Raw genomic sequence first — 27,730 nt, forward strand, 5'->3', positions numbered from 1 at the left:
AATTTACAGGGGTGCTGTGATTGAACTGAAAAATAGTATCTAATAGCGTAAGGCAGTCCACTGAAATCACTTTTTAAAAAGGTGAGGTATCACATTTTATGCAAAGCTTTAGTCTTTTTATGTGCTTCAGGCTAAGCCAGGTTGAAGGCCTACAGTGCTTCCGGACATGGATTTACATCACTTAGCTCTGACTGGTGCTCAGTGGAGCTCAGACTGGAAGTATGCCTTTGGTTTTCATTAGAGAACTGAGTTTGCTGAAAACAGCTAGATGTATTATTCATTAATATCTCCTGTAAAAGTCACAGACCAGCTTTTCCTGGACCACATTAAATGAAACAGATTTAAGTGTAGTATGGCTAAGGGGTTGAAAAGCTTGTGTGAAGCTTACGTTAGCTATGCGCAAAGAAACTCATGAAAGTCCCAACCCACAAGAGACTACAGAATTACTAACTTTGCTACCCCCAAGAATTCAAAAATCATGAGTCAGGCCTCAGTCATAACTTTTTTTTTTTTTTTTTTTTTTTTTAAATACAGAGAAACCTCAGGGTCTTTATTTGCTTACTGGCTTCTGAACATTGAGTTCTTGTTCTCAAACAGTCAGGCCCTCATAGTTGTGGAAAGAAATCTATTTCTAAATGAAAAGCCAGATTCTCTTGCAGTAGCAGCATAATAGAAGCCAATTTTTAACTGTAAGTTTATAACTTTTTTTTTTTTTTTTTGTGAACTGAACGTGTCTGCAGCCTAATGCTACCACCTAAAATGTTGCTTCTCTATTTGGACTTGTGCATAATACAGGTTATCAGCAATGACATTAGGCACTGATAGCAGTTTTTAAAATCTTCCCAAACTGAGCTTTCCAAACCAAGGCAAGCACATCCAAGGGAGGAGCTGCATGGACGTCTCTGAATAATATAATAGAAAAGAAATAACCTCTGAAAAATGTTATTTCTTTCCAGATCTTGCACAAAGCTGTGCCTTCAATAGGAGCAGAACAGCTGCCCCTGCACAGAGTTGTCCTCTGCTTTTTCCATGGGATGACACTAAGTGGTTATTTTAATCCTAGGGCTGAACTGCTGCCAAGCTTTATTTAAAAATATATATAAAGGAAGGCAAGCATGCGAGTCATGGGAAACTTCCGGGTACATTTTAGCCATGTTAGTAATGCTCCATGTGTTTCCGTTTACAATTCACTCCTCCATTCCCCAAACCTGATACTTCTGACTTTTCCCTATGCTCTGTCACAAGTGTGGTGGGGAACAGCATCTGCAAGCACATTGAATGCAGGAACACAGGGACTGTGCTTTACTAGTGTGTTGAGAGAGGCCTTGGATTAGCTGTAGCAGGGGAAAGCAGGTGCTAGCACACACAGGTTTCAAGACTTCAAATGCAGTGAAGTTGCTTAACAGAAACCATCCAGGCTTCTGTTCTTCCCTTCACTCTGCAAGGCAACATCAAGAAAAGAAGTGTTTCAAAATTCATCTGTTTCTGTGAGATGCTGCCCTTAAATGTCCTTAATTATGGAAAATTTTGTGTTGCAAAGAGCCTTCTGGAGAAGGTATATTGTACTCATCTAGACGTTGGACCATGTTCATCAGCTGTCGCAGTTGCATTTAGCCGTCAAACACTGCTTCAAAGCTGATGTCTTGGAACTTTATGTTGAGGAAACTGCGTGTCTCTAAACTGGCATGAGCTGTGCTTCTTCCTGCTCTCACCAGGGTTTGGTGTTCAGTACTGAGGTGCTGTCAAATACCAGGAGCTGCATTTACCTTCATCCAGAATTACCGCACCTCAACATTCAGCTTTAATGTTCCTCAGTGAGGAGATAGCTTTTGGAGAGTAAAGGGTGAGAGGATCAGGACAGCCGCCATTTTCAGAGCTGGTCTTGGTACTACAGCTCAGGGCTCATGAGAACTCATCAGGGCAGCAGGTTCCCTGCTCTCAAATATTTGTGCAGCTTTTAGGAAGGATTAAGTGAATGCGATGTGTGACAACAGCAGCATCATTAGACTGTATGGTTGAGAGTAGCTGGGCCGAGAGAAGCATTATTAATGTCTGGAGAAAGCTTTCATTTGGAAAACCAAGAGCTGACTCAAGCAGCTGCAATGACTTTGTGCACTGACCTCCTCTTGTTGCTGACTGTGGGTGTTTGCTGTGGCTGGGGATGCTGCCTCAGCTGGGAGATGTTCTCTTCCAGCTCAGGGTGAATGGGAGAAGAGATGGGGAAAGGAGAAGGAGAGGAAAAAACAATCAAACAAAAATGCTCTGTTAGTCTTTCCTGAAGTGCTAAAAAAAAAATAAAATAAAATGGGATGAAGTTCATGAGGATTCAGGAGATTTGAGCCAAGATACACATCTGGGTGAAAGCTATCCTGGCCTTCATCTGTTGGACTCTTGGATATCCAGAGCTTTTACGCTGCTGCTGTCTGACAGCAGGTTGAGCCATTGACTGTTGAGTCCTAAAAGCACTCTGCCTTCCCTTTCTCACCTCTGTTCCTGTGCCTGGCTGCTTCACAGGTGTTGTCAGGTATTGCCTCTCAAGATGAGCAGGGATGTTTGTGCTGCTTGGGTTCTCTCCAGAGTGTAGTTACAGTTGGTTTGTGACTCAAAGGTAAGGTGTGTTTTTTGACTTCTTTCATTTGTGGTTGTTTTTCCTTTTCACCAGCAAAGGAGCCACACTTCTCTCTCTCTCTTTTAAGGCAACTTCTCAAACACAGTAGTAATCATTAAGATGGCTTTTAAGGGCTTAAGAAGGCATTAAGTGCTGAGTTTCCTCATTCACCTGTAGTGGATCATCCAGTCAATGTTTGACCTGTGGTGTAACACTTGTAAAGTTCCAGATGCTCCAGAGCTATCTGAAATGGCAATGATCTGTGTATGTGTTTCTCAAGACAAGATCACTCTGATCTCACCTGGGGAGAAACAAAGCATGTGTATCTGTTAACTCTTACAGGAATGAACACTGAAGTTCTGTGGTTTCACATTTGGAAAGAAAATGAAGAGCCAGTGGAGAGAATCTGCCAGAGACATAACCAGGTGCGATGGTACTGGAAGAATTGAAGACTGAGAAGCAGTAAGTGTTTGTGTTCACAAAGACGTTTGCCAGTACATCTTAACCCATTTTTTACCCAGGTTTTGACAATCTGTTAAATATTTCAGCACTGAATACCTCAATACTAGGGGTTAAATGTATAAATATTCGGAAACGTCTGTGCAGACAACTCTTGAGATATCTTGGACAAACCTGTCAGTGTTAGTACACATAATGAACATCAGGTTAAGAGCAAGTTGGAATCCAAAATCACATTGCAGTGGTAACTTCTGTTTCCTTCTGTTTCTCTAAATGAAAAATGTTTTATTATCCAGTGAGAAGGCAGTCATTTTCCATATGTGCATATCAGTGAGAAACAAAGTTATTTGTTCCCTTGTGATATTACCCTTCTGACATTAAGAAAATGAGATTTGTATTCTTACCCTCTGGTAAAGATTTTATTTCAAAGACCACCTCATTTCAGTGCTGAAAGGCCTTAAATTCTTCCAGCTTAGAATAATAAATTGTGACATCTCTTTTTATTGGGCTGATGTAGCAAAACATTTCCTATCTCACCTCAACTAGTGAGAAAAATAGCTAATAGTTTTGTGTAATGCAAGGTGCGATCCCAATAAAGCTCTAAAGTTCCTAGCTCTCAAGTTGCAAGGCAGATGGTAGAGATGCCACACTAGTAGAGATCACAGTTAGAGGAGCATTCTGTTGCGGGGATGGAAATCTTGCTGGGGTCATGGTCTGCTCCTCTTCTCATCAGGCTTGGTCAATAGTTAATGTGGGATTCAGAGACAAGGGGTTTGGTGCTACTTTTCTCAGTGGAGTAACGGTTCATTTCTCAGGTTCTGGTAGTCAGCAAGTGATATTGCTTTTATTCGACCTTTTAAAGATACATGTATCTCTGGGTTTGGTGTGTGAAGTGTTCTGTGTACATATATTTTTATTTTCTCTTTGCAAACTCTTTGTGTCTTTGACCTTTGAATGACTGTAAAATGAGTCTATATTTATAAGAGTGCTGGGCCGATGCAAAGACACCTGGGTTTTACTGCCTTTTGTAGGGATCTTCAGCAACTTGCTTATTTTGACCTTCCTTTCTCCCTTGGCTTAAACACTTGGTGAACTTTAAAAAAAAAAAAAAATGCTGTGGGAGACTCAATAGTACTATAAATTGCGAATGAAAAATGGGAATTACTTAGTGATAATAGATTATTAGCATTGTGCAAATGTCGCCTGCAAACTTTATGTAGGCTATCAAACATACAGAGTACTTGAATCATACACAAAACCGTTTTTTTATTCCTGAAGAAACTTTAAACGGCTCCTACGATTAATAAACACTCGCTGGCTGCATATGGAGGGGCCATGGAGATTTGCCTGTTTCTTTTTTTTTTTCTAATTTCCTTGGAGGTTATCATATGTGAGGCATGAAGTCCTGAATCAAATATTTCCAGTGATAAACAGCACATTTGTCTAGATGCATTCATGACCCATGTAATAGTGCTATTCTTCTGCTAAAGATAAATGCAGAGTAGGGCAAAGCAATGATATCACATTCCAATTAAGGGCTTTGATAGCACACTGAGAAGGGCAGAGGACAGCATGTTCTGCTGAGCAGGACTTGCTGCGTCCCTGCTCTTGGACTGGGCTGGCATAGCACAATACAGTGACATGTATTATAAATGTACATAACAGGTCTGCTGGGTTTACTAATTGTAAACAAGTCTACAAATTCATGTGACGCAAGCTTGTATATCCCTTAAGCAGTTCTTTCATATTGGAAAATGTTATATTCCATGTGTGACAGTGTCTTGTGAACCACAGTACCTGACCTCTGCTTGCAGGAGGATGCTGACCTGTCCTGGGGGCAAAGGCAGCTAGTCCTGATGCTGGCTGGCAATTAACTTTTCAGAAAAATTAGCAAGAGCTTTCGGATCCAGTTGCAAAAATAGATGTTACTTGCATTTGCTCTGAGTGGAGCTAGGAAGATGCCGACAGATGCTGAGTATTCACATTATTAGAGCTTCACTTCGCTGGCACAGAAATTTAGAGATGCCTAAAGACAGTCTCAGCTTTATTTCTACCAGCTGGGCACAAGTTATTTCAGAAAGAGCTTGTTTGTGTAATGAAACACCTTGCTGCCCTTGTTTGGTGTGAAAACCACGCTGGATGTTCCAGATGCATGGCCCCAGCAACTGTGCCATCCTGGAGGGACTGCCAAACACGTACCACTTCCTATCTCAGCCTCCAAAATTCAGACTGAAGAATTGGTTACAAGTGCTAAAGACACTGATTAGCCCTCCAAAAAAAAAAAAAAAAAAAAGTAATGGAGATGCTGAGCAGCACCACTAATTACTAACAGTGGCCTGTTGCAGAAAACCTTATGGATGTCAATACAGACTTTGAAGAACCACTTGAGGTAAATGCTTTATTCTTGATCGCATTCTGTGTCCCTTGTGCACATTATAGGTAAGGGCTGAGCTTGTTCAGAAGCTCCCAGTGAGTTTTATAGTGTCAGTATTGTTTAGTAACTCAACACAAGGTGTATTTGGTGTATGCATGAAGGAGATGCTCTACTTGTAGTATCCTCTTATGAGGCAAATAAATATTTCTCACCCGTAAGAAATAAAACGTTAGAGTAACACAGTACTAAAATCTTGATGACCCTAGTGCCTGATTACATTTTCTTCAAATGAACCTTAGCTTACAAAGACTTAGATGGTGAAAGCTACAAAGATGGTGAAGGGCCTAGGGGAGAAGCGGATAAGGTCACTTGGCCTGTTCAGCCTGGAGAAGAGGAGGCTGAGGGGAGACCCATGGCCTACAGCTTCCTCACGAGAGAGAGTGGAGGGGCAGGCACCGATCTCTTCTCTTTAGTGACCAGCGATAGGACCTGAGGTGTCAAGCTGTGACAGGGAAGGTTCAGGCTGGATATCAGGAAAAGGCTTTTCACCGAGAGAGTGGTAGCACACTGGAACAGGCTCCCCAGGGACACAGTCACACAGCCAGATTGATCTACCCATTTTCCCATCTATGTCCCATGTCTGTACTCATTTACGTGACTTCCCCTTGAGAACATTTCCTATGAATATTGTTCATAAATATTTCCAAGAAACCAGCAAACAATTGTTTGGTGCTTTTTTTTTTTTTTTTTTTACATTTTCTTGAGAGAGAGTTTCTTCAGCAGGGAACAGTGCTGCTTTTGGCCTTTTCAGCAGGTTTGCGGGAGGGGGTTACTGCGTCTGGGTTTGGGCAGTTTGTTTGAATGGCTGTTGATTTTGTTGTTGTTGTTCCCCTCCATTTTTGGCAGTCTGGGCAAGTGGGTGGTTCTCTGTTGTTTTTTTTGGTTTGGTTTGTTTTTTTGACCACTTGTGAATTATTTGAACAGGCAGGCTTTTGTGGGAGTGAGATTTATTTACTTATTTATAGTGTGTTTCTTTGTAGGGTTTGCTGTATCTGAGGGTACTTTTGTTTTTATTCAGCTTTTGTTATTCTTAATGTCAGGTTGTTCTTGGTAGCTTCCAAGCGTCTTCTGTGGCTGCTATCTTTTGTAGCTCGCTCTTGTCAGACATACAACCTAAAAAAGCCTTGGCCTTTGGTCCTAGTCTGCCCCCTGGTCAGGGAGTGTGGGGCTTCTGTGCGGATGTGTGCTGATCTCAGCTGGGGAGCATGGTTACCACCGACTTCCCTTCTCAGCAGGGCTAGGGTATGAAAGAGACCAGAAACTGCTTGCACCACATGGTACAATGCAGCAAGAGTGGTGACAAAGCCACATGGATCAGTCCCTGCCCAGCTGGTGCTGGAGGGTTCATCCTCGAGGCTGAGGCTTATCGACTTCTTGAATCGTTTGCCTTTGTTGCTTCTCCACGTGGGCACTGGTGTCACCGCTGAGGGAGACCTGTAGTGAAACAGGTGACTGCAGAGCCCCATGGCCAACAGTGAAGGATGAGGTTGCTGAAGTAGTATTTATTCTCCTTGATTCTATAAATCTTACAAATACGTATTCTTGTATATAACCTTAATAAATCCAAATAGCAGTCCAGCATGACTTGGAAGAGTCCCTAGAACTTGGGCCAAAGCAGGGTTTTAAAACAAATTTATGAAGGATTGAAAGCAAGAGTGATCATGGGCTCATATGGGTCAGGACCTTGAACTCCATTCCTTCCTTGCAAGCTGGGCTCCTTCTCTTATCCACACTAAGATCTCCCAGCTGGGAACAGACACAGGCTTATCAGGTCTCTGGTATTTATCAAGTCTTTTTTTTTTTTCCTGGCAGCCCTAAAATACATTTTTTAAAAACAGTAAAAAATAAGCAGGCAGCTACTTCAACACCTTCACAAAAGGATGTGGAGATATTACAAGCTGATTTCACTTCTGTCTGCTTAAAAAGAGAAAAATAGTTTGCGGTATAAATATGCAATTAAAAATAGCAGCTATTAGAGAGTCTGAAGAAACAAAATAAGAGTGCACTGTGAGGTAGAGCTGATTTCAGAGAAAACCCTCATCGCTTTTGTCTGTGTTTCTAATTTGAAACTCTATGACGTCAGGATCTATTCTCAATAGTTGATGCTTCACTTCCATTTCTGTCACATACGTTAAATGTCATGGGCCAGACTCTGGTGTAAACTGCCCAGTTTTTAATGATTATCAGAAACGTAAGTAGTCTCTAGCCTCAGATCTGTTTCAGACCTTTACTGTGTGTTGATGGTGCAATCCGTATCTGTAAACCTCCATGTGTATGCAGCAGTAAATGCTTTTGCATGAATTGTCTCAGTTGTTCACAAATGAAGGAGAAAAATGTCTGTTACGTGTATAGGTGCCCACGTGCATGTAAAGAGACATCAGCAGATTAGGAAGGTGCTTTCAAGCTGCCCATTCAAGTTAGGCATTTTAGTATTCTAAGAAGTGGTGGAGAGTCTGACAGTCTGACTGCCCAAATATATCTCTGTTGTGACTCAGTGCAAGTAAGCAGATTTATGCCGTGATCTTGCTGCAGTGTTAGAAGATAAAGGCTGGAGGGAAAAGAACAAAGTGATGGAAGAGACCGGTGTACAGAGGCCACATGATTGAGGCTTGTAGAGAACCTTGTAGCAGAGAAACCTCTCTGTAGGAGGGTCTGGAACTGCACCCAGCACAGCTCTCTGAAGAGCAAATCGAAGACGTTCATGGGGACTACATCTTAAACACTAAACTCTGCTCTGCCCATCTGTGTGTCAGTATGGGGCTGTCAGGCTTGTTCAGAGGCACATGGTGCTTGCACAGACACCCTTCCAGGAATCCGAGGTAGCCTTTTTCCTAGTGCCATAACATGAAGTTGGGAAAACTGGAAAAGTTTACACAAAAGTGTAAAAATGAGCACTGCTTTATATAGCTGTGATGGTTCTTTTTGAAAGTGGAGCCAAGCCCTGGAAAGCGGTGATTTTTCTCGCTTTATCCACAAGATTTGTATTGACTGGAGCTGTTCTGTTAAAAAACGGGTATTAAGCTGTGTCTTGGCCAAGCTTGATATATGCAGTTGTGTGTCTGCAAAAACTCATTCTCTAGACTTTGGGGGGGATCTGCAGTTTCTCTGGCCACACGTATGCTGATCAATGAGACAGGCTGGGGCTTGTTGGACAATCCTGAAGACAAGTGGTTTTGTGCAGGCCATGTCTGCCACATCAAACTTTCCTTCCTTGTTCTGTTTCCAGCCTTTTTTGCCCCAAACATGGAGACTTTATTCATACTGCCTTCTGGGGTTAGTCCAGGGCTTGTGTGCTCCCAGCAACCAAGTGTTGCTTGGAAGAGTGTTAGCTGGTGCCTGATGAAACCTTACCAAGGAACTCACTAGGACTAAACAGCCCCTGCTGTGACCATATTTCATTAGAACTATGTGGTTTGGTACAGGCTCGGAGCTTCTGGAGCTGCAGCTCCAGTTCTGAAATGTCCTGAAAGCTGTTTTGTATTTTAAGGCACTTTGGTGCATACAGACACTTTTTAAATGGCCTCCCCAGTCTGGTTGCCTTCAGTTGTACTCCAGTTTTCAACACCAGGGCAGTAGAGGTTGCCCTCGTGTTTATCCACCACCTCTGTGTCATGCTTGTCTAGCTGATGTTTCAGAGCACACAAATGCAGAGGTCACCACAACATATTTATTTCCATCAATACTTCCAATGCCACACTTTTGGAGCCAGCCTCTACTTAAGCACCAGTCTGAGTCCTGAGATGTGGCCATTTGGAATGGGCAGAAATAACAGCAAAGAAAGATTTCAAGCCTTTGCAATCATAAACTAGGTTGGCAGACATCTAATTCCTTGTGCCCACAATCAGCTGCAGTCACAAAACTGGAGTGCTTTGAAAACAGAGTTCATTTCCTCCCTGCTCTCCATTATTTTTGACACATTCAAGTTATATTTCTGGTCTTTTTTTGACGTGTTCATAGTACAAACCAGAGGTTTGACGGCTGGCTAGAAAAGCAGCAGCAGCAGTAAAGCTTTGTCTTGAGGAGTGCTTACCTCTCAGGGATCAAAGCTCAGTGCAAAGCATGAAGGTGCCCAGACTTCTTAATTGAAGTAAGCAATTATACTGGGCACAGATCAGGATCTTGTGCTCCTGACATGTTGCTTCGTCTCTGTGGCAGTCTTGAATTGCTGTTGTCAGACTTATGTCTAGACACTTTTAATTTTTTTTTGACATTATTAGATGTGCACTCAGATGCTTTCTAACAATAATGTTCAATGTGTGCTTCAGGTACTTGGCTGTATAGCAATGACCCTGGCCATGTGTATAAATAACTTCACACACAAGTGGTTGTGTCGGAGAGGAAACAGACAGTCTGGGTCCCTCTTTAGCTGGGAAAATCCTGCGTGAATTTTCCTTAGCTCCAAGTTGCACAACTCATTGCTCTGAGAGAGGAGGAAAGCAAGCAAAAAATTATGTAGAGTTTAAAAGGGATTAGGCTTTGGAGTGCAGTTGGCTTCTCAAAGAGCTATTTCAGTGTACCCATCCCCTGTGCTGTGGGCAAATGAGTGCTGACTCAACCCTCAGAGCAGCCCATGTGTCTATGTCTGTTATCATCATGTCATCTTAACTTCTTCTGCTTGTCCATCGGTGATACGGCAATCTCCTTGGGGCAGGGAGCGCGCTTTGTCTGGAGTGCCCTGGATCAAACAATCCGATTTGTTTTGCTGGCATAACTGTAACATAAGTGGATAAAATAAGTAATTCACCCAGAAGAGTTTAATTACCCTGAACACCCTCTTCATTGCTCTTGGAGGATTTTTGGCTTCCACAGCTCATGGCGGATGAAGCTGTGGCTCAGGAGAACAGCTCTACCAACAGATCGTGTGTCTGGGCTGAAGTAAGCACCTGCAGCAGTGTTGAGTTCCACTGCTGCTCCTCACCATCAGGAGGACTGCAGGTACCTTCCTGCATGCTCCTGGAAGGGAAAAAGAGCATAAGAAATGCTATTGTGGACAGAAAGGACAAACAAGCATCAAACTGCTCACTGCGATATTCCTGTCTGCCAACAGAGCCAGTGTGAACTGCCAGTGCTCACTGGCCTGCAGCTGCAAATCTTTGTGGGTACTGACAATGCAATGCTGGAGCTTCTTCGGTACATGCAGAGCAGACATGGGAACGAAGTATCCTGACATGCTCCTGTTTCCCTTCTGATTGTCCTTGTTTCTCCCTGTAGGGTGGTCAGTCTTTAAAAACAAATGTAGGAGGAAGGCCCCCCAGGCTGGGTCGTGCCGTGTGACCCCATGCATGGGTGATGACCCTGCGATCCTGCTGGGGAGCTGGGAACCAGCTAGTTCCCAGGGCTGCAGTCTGGGTGGGGGTGATGGAAGACAGTACAAGCCCTGTGCCCTGAGTAAGCCCTAAGGCAGCGCTCTGACTAAGCTTACTAACATGCTGGGATGGACCCAGTTAAACCAGGAAATCTGGGCAAGTCAGTGATTCCTCCCATCACACTGCACTTGAGCCTTGTCTTTGCTGTGAGCTCCGGGGGACTTCACTCCTAGCCTTGGGGGATTTATTATCCTTCTTAGAAGAAGTGTATATATCTCCTGTTATCCTCTCCTCTAGAGGCTTATGCTTTAATTGGCCATGAGATGGGCTTGGGAGGCTTTTCTTAACATAGTTCAGGAAGCAGTTGAGAGGAACTGAATTTTTATTCAGAGCAGTGCCCTGCCTTCTGCATGGCATCAGATCAGCAAGCATGAAGAGACAGTGCAGTCTGAGGAATGTCAGATGTCTGGAAAGGAGGGTCCAGTTCTTGGCACTGCTGCCCATTTGCATTTTGGTAGAGGCCTCCTGGGTCTCTGCTTCACAGTAAAATGCAGAAATACCCCATCTACAGATGGAGGGTACTTTAATGATGATGAAGACAGCAGTAAATATTTTGGGGATTTTTTCTGTATGTTTGCCTTTTTTAAGCAATAGTTAGCTGTGTCCCGCAGCTCTTTGTGAACTGGGAACCAGGCCATGCAGTCCTTGCTCTTTTGAGAGATGATCAAGGTAACTGGAATTTACGTACTTGAGTCAGAGTGAGTTACGAGGTTGAAAGATTTCCTGTTGGAGTAAGAGAGAAGGAAGAATTTGGTTTCTCTCCCACTTCCAAAAACCGACAGGGAAAATGTACCTATTTTAGCACTTAGGGTTAAATTTCAGACTGAATGCTGAAAGGGCTGAGCTCCAGATAATGCTGCCCTGTGGGGAGCAATTGGTTTGTGGTGGAGTCCTTCTTTGAAAGACTTCAGTGTTGTGAAGTTGGTCAAATCCTGATTCCTTGCCATGCAGCTGAGAGCTGTGAGGAGGGTGTTGCTCAGGTTCCCATACTCACACACTCCCTGATGCTACTTGCTCCAAGATCACTCAGAATTTTCCACTAATTATTCACAATTCCCATGCTCTGCATCTCCCAGGCCTTTAGCTGAAAGCACAGCAACATCTCCTGGAACCGGGTGGCTATTGCAAGTTCAGTTGTCAAAGTGCCGTCCTTAAACACTGAGCAGAGATAATCACTCAGTTCCAGAGACTCCAGATTTGCTCCCGTTGTGCAGGCACCAGGGATGGCATGTGGCACAGGGGTAGCATGTCCAACACATCTCCTCACCTTCATGAGGATGAGGAGGGAACCAGCTATCACAAACTGTTTATTATTCAGATGTCACTCAGAAATTTTATTGCATCTAGTGATGCAGGTCACCATGTTATACCGGTGCTCATTATTTAGAGGGAAACTGAGGAGAGAGAACTGGAGAACAGGACTGTTGATGCCATAATGAAGGAGGTAGGAGGGATTCACCCCAGAAACAAGTACAGGAGCTGCCAAATGTCTGAATTTTACTGCCAAGAAGCTGGTCTCCTGTGAAGGAAAGCTACCAGGACCATCAGTATCCTTTAAAATCTGAACAAAAAAAACTCCTACAAGAGGTTCTCTGCTCAGAAGTAAAGCTAACTCCTGTCCTTGTTGACCTCATTTGTAAGATCAGTAGAACTGGAGAAAGAGACATGCAAAAGGGGAACAATTGTCTCCTTCAAGGCCTCTCATAAGAGAGCAGCAGCAGCGAGGTTGGGTGGGACTGGTCTTGTAACTACATCTTCACTGATTCCAGAGGCTGCGCTCCATGGGACACCACGTAGGTGCATACACTATCTTGGAGCAGAGCTGAGATGGATTGCAGCCTAAGCCCACATGCAGGCTTCCTCCCTTTTCCTTACAGAGAAATGTGGGAAATGTTGCTCACATGGCAGAGAGGAAACTGGAAGTCCGGGTTTGCTGTATGAGACCTGCATACTGCAGGGAGGGCACTGGCTGAGAATGGTGGGGCACTTTGAGGTGGGCTCTGGCTTAGGAAGAAGGATTTTTCCCTTTGCATGGTGTGTCTGTTCTTTTGCAACATCTGTTGACATGGCAAGCATCTGTTTCCCAGCATGGCTAGTCAGTGCCTGACACAAGTTCAAGCCTTTGTTTATTTTTTACATGGTATGGCTTCACCCATCATATGCTGCCCACTGGTGATTTTAGGTGCAGAAAATGGTTCAACTAATCCACTGACAATGCTCACTTTTTCCTCTACCCTGACCTCATTAGAGAAGCTGCATTGGGTGTGACAGCTCTTTTTGAAGATGTATATATAAAAGAACAACGACAAGAAAAACAAACCCTTACACGAAACTGGAAACTTCCCCCATTGAATCAGACCAGCACTCCCCCTGCTCTAAAATCCTTTTGGCTGCAGTGACTGAGATGAGGTATCTCCAGATTAGAGGCGCACAGGAGTTCCCACCAACCCCAAGCACAAATAGGGGATAAGTGAATTTCTGAGTATCTTTATAGGACTTTTTGCCATTTAGGTGCAGTTTTGTAAGACAATGTGGCCAGCCCATAGGAGAGAGGAATGACAGCCTTTTGTGAGACCGCAGGCTGAGGTGGTTCAAGTGGCTGATCCAACCTGGGGTTTTTTGGTGAACTTGTGGCAAAGTTGGTGCAATACAAAGACTGCTTGTACTACAGCAAGCCCAGCAGCATTAGCAGCCAGATTATTTGTTTAATTTTAACTGCTGTCCTTGTTACATCTTGACTTGCTAATTAGTATTTTAAGTACATGTGGAATAGTTTGGACGCATTCCTTCAGCTTTCACACACATCTCTATTGCTGTTCCTTCTTCCTGCCCTGTGTGATCATCTAAGTAACATCATTTCTGCTTCCAGATGGGTTGAATTCTTTAAAAAGGGAGGAAAGCCCAAACATCTCTGCTTATCCATCCATGGAGCACTCTTATTTACATGAGAATAGATCAGGCTGTGCAGCAGCACTCCCTAAAGGCGGGGGAGAAGGGTACCTATGCTCACAAAGAAGAATAAAGGAGGCACAAATGTAGATGAGCTGCGTTTTTCTCCTGCATCTACTCTGAGTTTTCACATCCCATTTGCAACATGCAAACTGCTCTGCACAGATGAGGTGTGGAAGTAGTGGGTCGGTAACACCACTGGCAACTTCAGGCAGACAGATTTCACCGAACAATTGCTTTGGTGACATACACCACAATTAGTAAAACATCTGTAGAGAAGGGTGTCCTAAATGACTGGATTTTAAGAATAGGCATGGATTTCTAAATGGACACAGCATCACTTCCAGTGATGATGATGACCAGTGTGTTATAATGTGACACACCGCTAATCAGATGCAGCAGTAATGTTAGCAGGCATGGGTACAGTGATAAGAGCACCTGATTGACCTGAACATTAGTTGAGGAATTTGTTGAAATGCTCCTGCAAGCAGAGGAACTCCGTGTTACACTGTCAGGGAACCTTAAATTACACTTTTTATAGAAGTAATATCAAGCAGTTATTGAAATGACCAAAATAAACCAACTTAGTTTACAGATCTCCTTTTAGTTTCTTGAAATGTACCTTCCTGTAAGGATGCAGGTAGTAACTACTAAAAGCCATTTTCCGTAGTGACAGTTTTCAGAGTATGGAGTCACCCTGGTTGCTATTTATTGATAATGTTTGGAAGGTTCTGCACACTTAAGAATAAATACATTTCTGTACATGCGCAATTCAGGAGGCACTTCCCAAACGTTTTGTGAGAACAAAAAGCCCTTTTCCTGACTGTTTACAGATGACTTGCAAAGAATAAGCAAGAGGTTTGAGCATGGCTGAACAGAACAGCTGCCGAGAATTCAGATCACAAACCTTGCTTTTTCCACAAGCTCTGCTTTGAAAGATACGGAAATGAGGCATGTTCCAAGCTAATGCTGCCCATCAAAGCAGTGGTGAGAAGGAAACCTTGTCTAATTTCCATTCTCCTGACTTGCTCTTTGAAAGTTCATTCTTTAAGCGTTATCATTTCTGAAAGCTTTTTAGTGTTTAGGTTCCAGCCGTGATCTCATGGGCTTTGGTGAGTTTTTTTTGAGCTGAAAGGAGGTTGTAATGAAATGTAGATGCACACGTGCATCTGTATGCTGTGTGCACTGGGACATATCAATCCATATGATGAATAATACACATATCACCACCTTTGATTTTCACAGAATTGATTTTCATCTCTTGCATATCCTCAGTGGGGCACAATCTGACTTTACAAATTTTCTAGGCTCTCAAAATGTATAATCTGTATTTGTAAAGTACTGTGCTGAAGAACACAAATTTCCTTCAAAGCCAGCCTGGCATCAAATCCTTGTGTTGCCACCATCTGCATTTGAAAGAGCTGAAAACAAAATCACCTGTAAGGTGTCATGTACATCCCCAGTCATCGCAGTTAATGAGATAATGCTCAATGCCATTGGGGAGCTTTCTTATCTGGCACCAGAAAAAGATATATTAAATCACAGAAACATTACACTTCAATATCAGAAGTGGGTTTTTGTAAGTTTATTTTACTTTTCCTTGATTCTCAACGAATTGGGAATCTCTGAAGTCCTATTCAGAAGCTGTTTGGGACGTTTCTTTCTTTGCAGGTGGTTTTACTGAACCCTTGTGAATACTTGGCTCAGACTTTACAGCATGCAAACTAAGTACTCAAATGCTATGTAAAACAAAACAAAACAAATTCAAAGTAAAAATGCACACTTCTTATGGAGGTGTTTCTCCACAGCTGGTGTAGCATATGTGAAAGCCCTGAGTGGTGCTACAAAGCTTTTGCAGGGCTCATTAGACTTGACCTACTTCTCTGTTGTGTTTTCAACTTGTGGATAGAAGCACCTTCAAACTCATGTTAACAACAGTGTGGTAGGGATGTCTTCCCACTTCTGAAACATAGTTTTGGCCTGTTCCAACTTCATCTTTGCTATAGAGGCAAAGTCACCCTGAAGTAAGGGTGAATCAAAGGTGACTGCTTTCTCTAAAACATGTTTGTGCATCAATCTCTAACATAACATAAATATCATTTATTTTTTTCACTGTAGCTTGCTCAGAGTTCCCACTGGAATGTCTACTAGAGGAAAAAAATGGACAAGTGGCAGTTGTACCCTATTGCCGTGATGTAACAGGGAAGCGGACTAATGAAAATCTTAAATTTGCATTCTTTTTTTTTCTTAAAATTTTATTTTTAAATAACAGTATTGGCATTTTATGTTAACTTCTAGCTCCATCCATGAACTTCTCAGGGTAGGAGAGCTGACTAAATTTGGTCCAAACTGATGTCACTTGTGAATGGGTGACACATTGAAAAGGGAGATCTGAGGAGCAGATCCAAGGGGTGTTGCTCTACCTTTTGTGGACAACTTTGGGAATGCATCTCTTTTTCTGGTCCTAGCGCAGTAAATAGCCAAGAAGTAGGCTGTTATGAAGACCAAAAGAAGCAGAGGAATATGTCAGCTTGAGACAGATCTTTCTAGACTGACAGGTCAAGTAGCGTTGAAATGGGAACCATGGGAAAACCATGGGAACTCATCAGGCCAAACTCATGTTGTTTGTGGGTAGAATTAACTGGAATGCAGGTAGACAAAACTTTTGTCATTGATGTTGTTTCATCTGGGGACTTCTCTGTAATTCAGTACAAGAAAAGGGAGTATATCTGACCTGAAAAGCTGCCAGGGCTTCTATCTATTTTCTTGGAGTAAAACTGCCGTTTGTTCCACTGCCTCCAGGGAGTCTGTGCTGTAATGCACACTGCTGTGTGTCTGCTGCCTACACATGGCCACCCTTTTAGATTTCTCCATGAAGGTATGCAAGTATGCAGTGTGTGATTTTTGAGCTGACAGAGGATGGTTGCACTAGACTGAACCAAACCTGTTCATGTGGTGTAAGCTCATGTCATCCACTCTTTGGATCAAAGGACTGATTGCAAAAGTGCATAATAATGAATTAATGGAGACCTAAGGGGACTTGGAAGCCATCTGCTTGACAGCAGAGGTCTGCTAGCCTGTTTTTCTGTCAGACCTTATTACATGGTCACGTCTAAGTCTGAGGGATGACAAACTGGATTAGCATGTCCAAGTTAGACAACGATGAAACCAAACATATTTTATCAGCTAAGTATCCCCTTTTGGAGCCATTCCCATGCTGATGGCTGCAATCCAGTAACGGCATCCCAGAGTTGAGAAAGTTACTTGCCAGTTTGAGCTCTTATGCTGAGATTGTCGTCTCTCCTGGGCTTCTTCTCACCACCTTGCAGTTCACAAGCTATACAGCTGGAGATAAGCAGCTCAAAGTGCTTTAGGGCTCCTTTATTACCAAACATGAAGACAAATAATTCATAATACACCACATTGCATTAACCAGCAAAGGTTGTAAAGGCTACTGAAGATGCTTTATAGGCTTGAAATACTGTTGGGATGATTTTGAGTTCCCTGCTAAGTGCCTATTACATTCATGCTCCCTCTGAAGTCAATATGAGCTGACCTGTTATAGTATAAGATTTTTCTTATATTTGTCTCAGATTAACCTTAAGTGTGTGTGTATATATATATAATACCTATGCACAGAGTGTTGATTTTGACATATGAATACTTAGTCTTGGTAAACAGGCAGCACTGCAGATTTATAACAGGATCTGAACTGCCCTGCTGTATGTGCCGGTGGTACCTCCCAGACCTGCTGGTTTTACAGGAAACCTTTTACAGGGAAAAGGATACATGAGGTGAAACCTTGCAAGCCACCACAGAGGCAGCCATGTTTAATTAGGAGAGTATCGAGAGGTATTGGAAACTGCATATTCACTATTAATATGGAGGGATTCCCACCTCATGCAGTTGTGCAAGCCTGGTGGGCCACCCTGGCCTGTTTTGCCATGACCTTATCTCCATGCTGAACATATATTTCCTTCTCACCTTTGTGGGGCTTTGAGGGGATGTTGCAATACATAGAGGTCTTTCTAGCCATTGCCCCTTTCACAGTGCTGCCTGCAACGTTGTCAGTGCTCAGTAGCCTCTTTTGCTGGCCAGAACTGTCATATTCTTCTGGTCTTTTGTGTTTGTAAGTGCTTTTCAGCTGGGACTATCATTCCTCTGCTCAGATAGGTAAGACCATGTTTGAGCACCCCTAATAGGTGTGTGTCAATCGAAAGTGTAACCATGCAAACATTCGTGCAAGTACCTGCAAAACACAGCTTGGAAGTTCATGCTTGGTCTGTAGTGTCTTGGCGGGCAAAGTGGGTGGTGGCACACCTGACACGGAGCCCTTTGCTCTCAGTGAGACATGGCCTTTCCTAGCCCAGCCTTGCTTTGCCAACCAGTCTTCCCCAGGATTTATAGGAGTTGCAGACAAAGAACCAGGATCCTTGTCCTGATCCCTCTGTGCAGTTGGTGTTTTTGAAGTGATCCAGACCTAAACAAGGAAGCCCCATGCTGCCAGAGAGCATGCTCTCCCAAAGAATTGCATCAACAGGACCAAGAAATGGCAGTGAGTGAGGGAAAGGACAGTACGACCTAGATCTGCTGGTAGTTCATAAAACAGATACTTTCCCACTCCAGGCTGGTGTATCACCTAGATGAGTTGTGTTGGAGCTTGAATTAGTTCATTGCCAATCAGCAATGAACTAATTCAAGTTAATAAACACAACGGTAAATGCAGGTGAAGACCCCAAACTAACTAGTTTTTTTGAGTCCAAAAGTGAGCCACCATTCAAGAAGACAAGGTTGTGTAAAGCAAGATTGACTGTCAGTTAAGTTGATGTCTCTGTTTGCTGGCCATTCCCTGCTGATAACTGGACTGATTCAGCTCATTTGCAACCACCTACATCTGCGCTAACACCAGCGACATGCTCTCCATTCTCCACAAAGTGGCCCAAGCAGATGAGGTTTCAAACCTTGCCCTGAGTAATTCGGTGTAGGTCAGTGAAAGGCCAGCACCTGCAGGTCTATGAATAGAGAGTGGAAGCATGAGGTCTCAGACACGTTTGCATTTGTTAATGTGATCTCTCCACCGACCGTCGCCAAGTCTTGTGTTTCTGCTGCGACCTGAAGTCTATTTGCAGGTATGTGAGCTATGACACAAGTAATTTGCTGCAGGCTGCCATGTCCAATTCTGATTCCCAGTCCTGTATATGTGATGCCAGCATATCCCTGTGTGCTGGCAGCCGCGGGGATGGAAACGCTGTGTGTATTAAAAAGCTGAATTTGACTCTTGACTCAAGGACTCACTTCGTCCCCCACCACTGGCACAGATATGCTGATACCATGCTGTGAAGAGAAAATCATCCAGGAGATGTCAGTCACTTGGTGTGATAGTGCTTCTTGGTGCTGCTATCCATAGTGCCTCAGCTCAGATCAAACATCACAGAAGATGCATTTCCACACACTTGATCAATCAGACTTGTTCCAGCACTGACAATAATAGGATTTTTTCTAGACAGAACTGACATTATAAATGAATTGTTGGTTAACTGGCTGCTTTCTGAACATTGATCCTATAGCTACATCCTTAAGCAGCTGTGTCCAAACGTAAGCTAAACAGGAGTAAAATTATGACCCAATTTGGATGCAGAGACAGACTTTCAATCCTGTCAAGAGTTTGAGGGTTTCATGAGTAATGAAAAAGTAGCTTGCCTGCTTGAGTGAGTTTATGCGGGCTGTTCATCAGCACCGTAGGCAGAAGCATGAGCACTCATGTTTGCAGTGGCCAGGAACTCTGGAGCAGCTCAAGACAATCTCTCCTTTCAGAGCTGTATAAACCCATCTTACAGGGAACTTCTTGCTGAACTCAGAGAGATGAGAATGGGCCTGAGCATTTGCCCCATTTTCCACAGGCAATGCTGGCTTGGTCAAGTCCTCACTCTGAATCTATGGCGGGTGTGGGGACCTGCTCCAGTGAGACGGAGCCAAAAAATGCCTAGACAACATGGCTCTCTAAGGGCACTGTGAATTTTGGCACATGTCAGTGGCTGCTCATCCTTCTCAGCTACTCAGTCCTCTATTCTGAACTTGCAGCAGCTCCAAAGGGTTTGTAGGTCCAGGGACTTGGTTAGACAAATGCTTTTCTCCAGCTGAAAAAGAAAAAAACAGCTTACACAGCAAAATCTGTCGGCAAGCCACTGAGCAGCCTTAATGAAACATGAGATATTCAGATGTACTTTTCTTTTGCGTATTAAAAGTCTGCTTTTGATATAAATAACCCCTCTCTCTCATCTCTACCTGTGTGTTTCTATGCACACCCACACAGAGATATATACATGAATATAGGTCTATTTATTCCTAAAATTTAAAACTGTTTTAAAAACACATGATGAGTAAGTACTTGTTCATGGGCTCATACCAATGGAAAAGCAGGTCTGCTCCCACTAGCATGGCTGTGAACTTCAAGATGTGTAATGTCGCTGGGGCTGTTGCATAGTCCCACTACATAGGTACTTTCATGCACCTGGGACCACCTGCTCTGGCCTAATTTTGACAGAGGGTGAGCTGCCTGTATGGGGGTGGACTGGTCCAACCCTGAAAGCCAGCCTGCTTGTAGGGAATGGTGCTGGTGGGGAAAAGGGCTTGTGAGAGCCTGGTGCTGGTATTAGCAATGAGAAATGCGTCTCCTGAGCTGTGGGAGCAATTGTGCAGGAAGACAGAAAAGTTTCAGATGCGACCTTGTTACCTTCTAGTTTATCATCTTCGTTGTTTTTGTTTTGTTTTGTTAATTACATTTTAGAGATGCAATGCCATGCTCAGGACCTATTCTGACACAAACTGGATTATGAGCAGAGCCTGTAGGCGTCCCTGGGGACAGCCAGAGACTTACTCATCTCTTGTAAATGGTCACAGTTTTCTTTTCCTGCAGAGCTGGATGTATTTAGCTGAGCAACTTCTCTTGCTGTTTTGTGCATCTTCCTACTTGATCTCTCAGATGGCAAGCAAGGGATGAGTAGTTCTTGGATCTATACATCTCTAAGCTACCATACCCAAGTCACAGTTCCTTGGGAGCTGAGAAGTGGGAGAATAATATTCCTACTACAAGGGTACGTGCCCAGAGCACCAGCCCTTTAATTATGGAAGGAACTAGAGCCAGCTTCCTCCTGCCTTTTCAGATAACTGGTTTCACTGAGCTTATAGGAGATTACAGCAAAAAAAATTTGGCACCTGGCTCCTTTGGCATGAAGGGGCTTTTTTGCCCACGCAGACTCCTGCCATGGAAATTTGTGCGTATTCAAGGATCCACCCAAGTGGATCCAGTTGCTATGTCAGCAGATTAGTGCCTACAAAAGAGCAGCAAATACTGGGCAGGAATTTAGCATCCCATCTCCCATGCCTGTGAGCTGAATCCTAAAGACATTTATTTGTCCTCTTCATCCCATGTGGGGAAAGTCTGCCTGAGCTCACTCTCCTGCAGGTCCTGTGGCTTTCAGAGCTGGGAAGGCAGCAAGCAAGCCTTCCCTGGAGCCGGGTGCTGCTGCAGGCTGTTCCTCTGAAGAACAAGCCAGCTGTATGTGTGAGGGAGCGATACCTGTGCCGTGACAAATTGCAGAAACCATACAAAATTCATTGCGCTCTATAGCACTGACTTGGCAGCCTCAGAATAGCTTTCACTGTCTGGTAATTAGGCAAAACATGACCTTGTTTTCCTCCGTTGCAGTCTTGTAGTGGCTGGTGCAGTCTAAGCGAGGGGATGCTGGAGGGGAAGCAGGGAGCTCTTGCGCCCAAATGGTTTCATATCCAGAGGGCTTAATTCAGCTGAGGAGAAATCAGATCTGTAAAAAGCGTCGTTCAAATTCCAGTGGATACTGTGAATCGTTGTGCTTATGGCTCTTGTGCAGAATTTGTCTTCAGAGGCTTTAGGAGAAGAAATGCCAATACCAGAAGCTTGGGTGGAGGCTTTGGAAGTTGTCTCAGTGTTGGCCTAATGCTGCTAATTGTAGTAAATGCTAAAACTAATACAGACTTCAAGGGGAGCTGCTACCCCAAAGGTAAATGTTGGAGATAACTAGGGTGCTTGCTCCAGATCTGTTTACACGGAGGGAAGACTTCATAGCTGTGTATTTACTGTGACTGAGCAGGAGGGAGAGTGACGTCTGAAGAAACATACGCAAGCTTTCTTCTCCAAAGATAAAATTGGATGAAGACAAAAATGACCTAAATAAATATTGGAAGATCATAGGAAACTATTCCTTGAAGGCAGAGAGGAGGAATATATACATGTAGATAAGGGTTGCCTGCAAAAGTTGAGTGTTGTTCTTTGGGGAATTTCAGTGCATCAAAGGAGCCTGGTATCAGTCCTGGAATAACATCAGAAGAAATGTTTTTTGAAGAAAAGAAGTAAGAGGGGGTGAAAGACATTTATTTGGGAGGAGAAGGTACTCCAGTATTATATTTTGAGGTGTTTTCTGGCTTCTCCATGTTTTGCTCACCAAGCTCAAATAAAGCAGGGTTTCTTTCTGTTGAGTGTGGGAGAAGTGGCTCAGCAGCCTTCATGGTAGGGGCAGGAAATCTGAAAAAATGAATCGAGTCTGTATTGCCTCAATTTTCTATCTCAAGCATAGGCTGAAGTATCTACACTCATGTCTGCTCTGCACTCGTATGATAATGGTCTGCTGCCATCAGCCCGCTGTGCTGGTTCTCCAATGTGCTGATGGACCCCTGTGCACAAAAAAAAAAAAAAAAAAAAAAAGTGGGGCGGGGGAAATAAGGCTATGGAAGGGGTTCCTCCAGGCCAGCACAGCCTGATGATGCCCTGAGAAGTGGTCCCCAATGTGGCTGTAGCAGGCGCAGGACCTGGCAGTCTGCTAGGGTCATGGGGATGCTGGAAAGCACTGCACACCCAGGGTGTTCACCCTGTGATCAGCCTGTGTCTGCCCTGGGCCCTGCAAGGAGCAGGGGGTGACAGCAATGGTCCTAGACCTGAGGGATAATTTAGGGAGGAGAAAGCCATTGAAGCAAAGAAGTGATGGAATTCAGGAATACTTAAAGAGGTTGTACCTCACAGAGGGCTGATCTCAGAGATTGAAAAAGATATTGTGACAGAATATAGAGTTTATTGAAAAAAAAAAAAAAAAAGAAGAAGAAAAGTCTGTGCAGGGCAGAATTTGCTTGCTCCTCCTCATCTCCAATTTTTAGGCCAGGCTGCAGGTAAGCCAGATGGCAAGAGGGAAAGTGCAACAAGCCATCAGTGACCAGGTGGAAGTTGGAGTCCTGCTGGCAGCAGAAGTGCAGCAGGAGGAGGATGACCTCCTGAGTAAGCTGCTGGTACTTATGAGCAAGTAAAAACACTAAGAATTAAATAAAGCTTCCAAACGACACTGGGTTAAATGTATCATCTTCAGAGACATCCATGTGCTTTATATATCAACAAACTTACACTGCAAGCTACAAAAAGTGAATCAGCTTTTAAAAACAGACTGTGTGTCTGAACGCAGCTCTTCCACTTCGAGCCTTCGGTTTGGCTTGGGCAGGATGCTGGCAACACGGCAGGCATGTGCGAGGGCCTGGGGACAGTGCTAGGCTGCATTTTTAGATTCAGGTTTCTCTGGTTCTCATGCCCGAGCCTGATGGCACTGCACCACTTGTATGTGTCAGGTGAGTCACTGCACTGTCTGGTATGAATTGTGCTGCCATGGGCCTGGAGGTTGGCTTCAAAATAATGGAGGCAGCAAGCAAATTCTGCCCCACCTGGTATTTTCCTTCTTCATGGAGGAGAAAAAAAAAAACAAAAACAACACACTAAAATGTGTCTCCATACTGATATGCTCTGATATCTCTGATATGCTCTGATATCCTGTTATTCCTCTGATAATCTGTTGAGAAGGACCATGTTGAACCCCAGAAGCATGCTGGCGTTTCAGATGTCACTTCTCTGCTTTTCCACTCTCAGCTTCACTTGCTGCAGGAGCCTTGCAGGGTGCGCCTTTTCCTCAATACTTCTCACAGCAAAATCTTTGAAGGGCTTTGCATGAAAGATGTGGAAAAAAACAGGAGATTTAGATCCTTTTTGCAACCTGAAATTCTAGCCAAGTGTGCCACCATGCTTTGTATTTCAGGGCTGCATTAGGTTAACACGGTCATGAAACAGCTCTTCACACTGAAGAAAACACGGGAAAATTCTGTTGTTGTAGTTAGTATCTGAGAAGAAATTGCCACGCCAAAGGCAAAAGTGCCTTTAATACATGGTAGGGATGTGCCTGGAGGGGAGGCTTCCATGCATCCCCAGGTGAAATTGTCCAGGTTGCTCTTGATCTCATGTTGATGGTCCCAGGGCCATGGTCACCAGCTGTCTTCTTCCCGAGGGAAATTGCTGTAAGTGGATAATGTTTAAGGTATGTAAAAAAACATCCTAAAATTCTTGGTCCAACAAGAGAAAACCTCAGATACCTGCGTGAATTATTCTTGTACTTACTCTGGGCTATTCCCAAGCCGGAGGTGCCTGGACACTGGCACACAGAGGCTGTGGGCTCTTGTCTTTGGAGATCTTCAAAAGCCCCCTGAACGTGGGGCTTCGCACCAGCTCTGGGTGGCCCTGCTGGGGCAGGGCTTGGGCCTGAGGGACCCAGGGATGCCCCCAGCCTCAGACAGACTGCGGTGCTGGCACCAGCCCCTGCCTGCAGGTGCCCATGGTTTCTCTGGCTTCCTGTGGCACAAGCTGTAAGTCAGCTGTGACAGCTGTAAGAGCTCTGCCCTCTACTCCACAAGGTCCACGCAAGGTGCTCACGCCACAAGAGAGAATTTGAGTCTGTGGTTGGAAGTTTAAGGATTGCAAAGCCCAGCACTAGGAAATCCCAGAGCTGAGGCCGTGTGCACATCCTAAGTTTGATCTTGCAGATAAGTGTTAAAACAGTCTTTCATTACAGGTTTCCACTTGGTGAATGGAGAGTCACTCAATCTTCCTTCATATCCTTCCCATCAGCATGTCACTTTATGGATTATCCATCAAACAGTGTCGGGACGCAGCAGCGCTGAATACAGAACTTTTGCCTTTGGGGTGTTTCACCAGAATATCAAAACAATGCACAAGCATTAGTGAGCTGCAAGCATTGTAATCCTATATAATTAGCCGAGGAAATTAGACAGGGGTGATACTGCTCCCTTCTGCAGCTAGAGATCTGAGGAACAGAGATTAAGTCTGTAAGTGTCTATTAATTTCCAGTGTTCAGTTTCAGATAATGAGAGCTTAACTTTTTAATTAATTTAATTTAATTTAATTGCTCGTGCCTAGCAATTAAACTGTACCTCACTTGTTCAACCTGCCATGGAAGCAATAGCTAAGCTGAAACTCTCTGTACCTTGAAGTAATCCTCATTTTAGGGAGCTGAACCAAGATACATAGGCAGGGGAACTGTTCATGGCTCATATGCACTCCCACTGCTTTGGGATGTAATGTGGTTCTTCTCCTGAAGACTCCAGCATCATTATGGCCACTTTGAAATAAGTGCAGCACACTGGTAAAGCCCCCTGTTATTATTTTTTTCATCTCCAAGACATACCGTGTGCATTAAGCAATGTTAAGTTAGCGACAGGTCATGGTCTCCTGCCTGGGCTTGGCACTTGCTGTGTGTGGGCAGGGGCGTTGGGCTCTGGCAGAGCATTGCCTATCTCAGCACCAACCTGGCATAAACATCTGTTTTTTCATAAGGTTGTTGTTCTGTCAGTATGATCAAATCTTGGTGGGCTTCTCAAGACCTTTTCAGCTCTGCTGGTTTTGTCTTGGATTGTCTGTACCTGGCTCAGATGGTGGCTGCTCTGGGGTCTGCATGCAGTTTTGCTCAGGTCTGTTATTGCTTCTACACTGGAAAATCCCCCATGCACCCCAAATCACCCTATAGTGTTGCAGTGAGATAAATGCCACTTGTTTTCCCCTTTCCTTCCATAAGACCTGCCCAGCACTGATGGAGGGGAGGCAGAAGGCAAAGCCTGGTTTTGCCGCAGGTGTGTGTTGCAGCAAGCTGATCCAAATGAACGGTAGCTTCAGACATCTCCCATTGGATTCGACTTCTGAGCCTTGGCTTCATCTCTGCTGCCACTGTGTAGAACTCTGATATGCATCTCCACATATATATGTAAACCCCGTTCTTTAATACCTCCTACAGCAGCAAGCTGTTTCTCTTTTCCCAGCATCTCCAGATGGCGCTGAAATCTTCAGATCTTTAGGGGTTTATTTATTTGTTTATTTATAGGTAACTTCTAAAGGCTCTCATCAGGATGCCTCAGTCTTTCCATTTACCAAAAGTCTTGATTTTAGTTCAGGTTCTATCCTCTCTGACAGCCTCCTTCCCAGATAGATCTATGTTGAACTGTCATGTTTTATTATGCATGTTGGTGTCAACGTTCATTTTCTAATTCTCTGTTGTTCTCCAAAATTTGCAGTTTTGCCTTCTGTTTCTTCCTGTGTTGTGATCTCAGTTATTTGCTTACCTACATGCGGGATCCAGCTCCAGTCTTCACGTGGATTTTCATCAGCATGAGCAGGGCTCAGCCCCACGCACTGTCCCCGCTGCTGCAGGCACCTTGAGGCTTGGCTGTTGAAAAACAAAATGAAAGGTTTTTGTTTGTTTGTTTTGTTTTGTTTTTGTTTTGTTCAAAGTGTAACCCCAAATCGCTGAGTCTCATTTGAGGTCTCTAGAACTAAGTGGATCCCACCTCTGCATTCAGGATGGGTTTTGGGATGGGGGAATGGGTTTCAATCCCAGGCCTAATCCCAGCTGCCTGCAGTTTCTCCAAGTGCAGCTGAGAAAAAGACTTTTCCTGGTTGCTTTCCTCAAAACTTCCTTTTGGATCAGCTGCCTTTCAGGTTTGCAGTGGACCTTCCTTTTTCTTGTTGAAGAAAAGTAAGTAATTCTTCTTAGTTGTTAAAAAGAGACAAGAAATCAGAACCCCTCTTTTTTTTTTTTTTTTTTTTTCTTTTTTTAACATTCTCTTTATTTTTTTGCATGCCCCATAAAAGCTTTTGTGATACTTTAGTTACATTACCTCCTTTGGGATATAGCAGTAATAATATACAACAATAAATACCTTTGTGGCATGTCATCCCCCAAATTTTCTTTAAGGTTGCCTCTGCAGAAGCAGTCTGATAACCAGTTCTTCCTGTTACCAAAGCACTAGCCTCACTTGCTCTTACATAATTTTCAATTTGTGAGCTGACCTTCAGATAATATTGCTCCTGTTTAAATTTTAATTTTATTGTTATTGATGCTGCTAACTGGGGGAGAAGCTAGCCATCTACAAGCAGTAAGCTGGTTTTTGCTTGCAGCTTTCAATGCTGATAGTTAACAGTCCAAATCACCACACCATGCTGACAAGATTGGTGTGGTGCTTTTACTTAGGTGGGTGGCCGAGCTCCACCACAACCACTCTCACACTCCCCCTCCTCAAAGGGAAAGGGGGAGAAAAGTGCAATGAACCTCTGTTCCAGGTCTTCTCCCCAGCCCTTTTCCCAGTGTGCCCAATTGTAACACCATTTTTTTTCTGTCTCCTCTCATATTCCTAAAACCCATGATTTCGTGGAACAGGAGAGAAGCCTTTCTCTGACACATGCCAACAAAATTCAGCTCCCTGAAGGCAGCAAGAGAAGCATGATTCTCCCCCTGCTCCTGCACTGTGCAATGCAAACACCCTTCTTCCCTCTGGGTTCTTCCTTCTAACAATCCATCAGAGCAACATTATTTAAGCAAATAAATGTTTAAAAGGCCAGTCCCTGCAGACTGACAGCAAAGATGAGAGAAAAGCTAGGCTAATTATTATTTTCCTTCCCTTACACAGGCCTCTTTGTGAGGCTCTAGCAATTAAAGATGATGCTGGGGAACAAGCTAGATGGGAATTATTTGACGGGGAGATTACCACCCAGAGGTTTTGGGG

The 27,730-nt window shown here is 43.8% G+C and overlaps 1 protein-coding gene across 2 annotated transcripts in view; it reads left to right on the top strand.

Annotated features, from left to right (window-relative positions):
- The window catches only part of COLGALT2 (collagen beta(1-O)galactosyltransferase 2), a 148,582-nt gene that overhangs the window by 33,716 nt on the left and 87,136 nt on the right, over positions 1–27,730 (top strand). For both annotated transcript variants that reach the window (XM_072041575.1, XM_072041576.1), the window contains one exon: positions 2,951–3,070. The gene's annotated coding sequence lies outside the window, so the exon portion shown is untranslated. The remainder of the gene's footprint in view (positions 1–2,950; positions 3,071–27,730) is intronic.

Source organism: Anas platyrhynchos, chromosome 8 (genome assembly GCF_047663525.1).
Source record: "Anas platyrhynchos isolate ZD024472 breed Pekin duck chromosome 8, IASCAAS_PekinDuck_T2T, whole genome shotgun sequence".
Classification (NCBI taxonomy): Eukaryota; Metazoa; Chordata; class Aves; order Anseriformes; family Anatidae; genus Anas; species Anas platyrhynchos.